Genomic DNA, 2,714 nt, shown 5'->3' on the forward strand with positions numbered 1-2,714 from the left:
GCTGTATATTGTCACCCTGCTTATTCAACTTATATGCAGAGTACATCATGAGAAACGCTGGACTGGAAGAAGCACAAGCTGGAATCAAGATTGCCGGGAGAAATATCAATAACCTCAGATATGCAGATGACACCACCCTTATGACAGAAAGTGAAGAGGAACTAAAAAGCTTCTTGATCAAAGTTTCAGTGGAGAGTGAAAAAGTTGGCTTAAAGCTCAACATTCAGAAAACAAAGGTCATGGCATCCGGTCCCACCACTTCATGGGAAATAGATGGGGAAACGGTGGAAACAGTGTCAGACTTTATTTTTTGGGCTCCAAAATCACTGCAGATGGTGATTGCAGCCATGAAATTAAAAGACGCTTACTCCTTGGAAGGAAAGTTATGACCAACCTAGATAGCGTATTCAAAAGCAGAGACGTTACTTTGCCAACAAAGGTCCATCTAGTCAAGGCTATGGTTTTTCCTGTGGTCATGTATGGATGTGAGAGTTGGACTGTGAAGAAGGCTGAGTGCTGAAGAATTGATGCTTTTGAACTGTGGTGTTGGAGAAGACTCTTGAGAGTCCCTTGGACTGCAAGGAGATCCAACCAGTCCATTCTAGAGGAGATCATCCCTGGGTGTTCTTTGGAAGGAATGATGTGAAAGCTGAAACTCCAGCTTGGCAACCTCATGCAAAGAGTCGACTCATTGGAAAAGAGTCTGATGCTGGGAGGGATTGGGGGCAGGAGGAGAAGGGGATGACAGAGGATGAGATGGCTGGATGGCATCACTGACTCGATGGACGTGAGTCTGAGTGAACTCTGGGAGTTGGTGATGGACAGGGAGGCCTGGCATGCTGTGATTCATGGGGTCGCAAAGAGTCGGATACGACTGAGCGGCTGAACTGAATTGAACTGAACTGATAAAGAAGTTTATTAACTCAGATAATTGGAGATCTAGAAGTAAGACAAACTTAAGAGTAGACATAATCCCATGATTCCAGTTCCATTTCTCTCTCTGCCGTTCTTTTGACTTCCCCTATATGTAGACTTCTGTTCCAGTTACCATCAAAAGGACTGTAGTGGGGGCTTCCCTGATGGCTCAGTGGTAAAGAATCCACCTGCCAATGCAGGAGACATGGGTTTGATCCCTAATGCAGGAAGATTCCATGTGCTGCGGAGAAACTAAGCCTGCTCACCACAACTATTGACCCTGTGCTCTAGAGCTTGAGATCTGGCAACAGAAGAAGCCACTGCAATGAGAAGCCCGTGCATCTCAATTAGAGAGTAGTCCCCTGCTTGCCACAACCAGAGAAAGCTTCACAAAGCAACAAAGACCCAGCACAGCCAAAGATTAATTATTTTTAAAAGAACTGTAGCAATTTCAAGCCTCACATCCAATAATAACTATGTCCAGAAGAATTGTCAATCACTTCTCAAAGTTCTCCTGGAAAAGTTTTTCTGGAAGCAGCCTTCAAACCTATTCTTGCAACTCACCGAGGTGAACTGGGGAACATGCATGATCCTAATCCAATCTCTAGCAAGAGGGTAATATTACCCTTAGACCAGTCCAGACCTCTGGAGCTGAGAATGCTGTGCTACATCAACTGTGAATGAGAGAGGGATTTCTGAACATCAAAATCCTGTTGGGAAGAAATTCTGACAAAGGAAGGCAAGGATGTTGAGTAGGTAAAGAACTCACTTTTTGTACTCCCAGCATCTTGCAAACATACTTAAAAAAAAAAAAACTCCACCCTACACATGCAAAGTTTATACTTTATCTCAACAAGTTCCTTGAGAGAAGGAATAATGTTTTACTTCTGTTTATACTACTCCTGTGTCTAACTCAATAGCCTGAACATAGTAGAATTCAAGTTGTTGATTTTTCTGTCAACAAGCCTCAGAAAATAGCCTAAATTATTTAACCTCTTGGATTCTTTTGTAGATTGCTAGAACTTCTTGCTAATCCATCAACTTTTTTTTTCTTTTGGCCACATGGCTTACAGGATGTTTAGTTCCCCACAAGGGATTGCAGCTGGGACAACGGCAGTGAAAGTGCCAACTCCTAACTACTAGACCACCAGGGAACTCTGTACTAATCAACTTCTTTGACTCCCAAGACTTAGAACTGCTGGGATAGTCAACAGGTCGACATTTATTCAATAACTGTGTTACTGTATTAGTTACTTTTTCAAGGAGAGCAAATCATCAGAGAAGGCAATGGCAGCCCACTCCCGTACTCTTGCCTGGAAAATCCCATGGACGGAGGAGTCTGGTGGGCTGCAGTCCATTGGGTCACTAAGAGTTGGGCACGACTGAGCGACTTCACTTTCCTTTTTCACTTTCATGCATTGGAGAAGGAAATGGCAACCCACTCCAGTGTTCTTGCCTGGAGAATCCCAGGGACGGGGGAGCCTGGTGGGCTGCCGTCCATGGGATCGCACAGAGTCGGACACGACTGAAGCGACTTAGCAGCAGCAGCAAATCGTAGTGAAGTTCTTTTTTTTTTTTTTGTAGTGAAGTTCTTAAAAGCTCCTTTTTCTCATCCAAATGGAGAAGAGGGATGAAGATGTTCTGCTTTTCTAGGGGCACAGTTGTCAGATGTAAAGTTCCAAATCCTCCCCAAATTCATAACTAGAGATGACTACTGATGATTGTTTTTAATAGTTGATTTTCAAAGATGTGAACATGTAATATGATCCATGGAAATAAAAGTCTCTAAAGGAGAAAAA

This window comes from Bison bison, unplaced genomic scaffold, assembly GCF_000754665.1.
Source record: "Bison bison bison isolate TAMUID 2011002044 unplaced genomic scaffold, Bison_UMD1.0 scf7180017864141, whole genome shotgun sequence".
Classification (NCBI taxonomy): domain Eukaryota; kingdom Metazoa; phylum Chordata; class Mammalia; order Artiodactyla; family Bovidae; genus Bison; species Bison bison.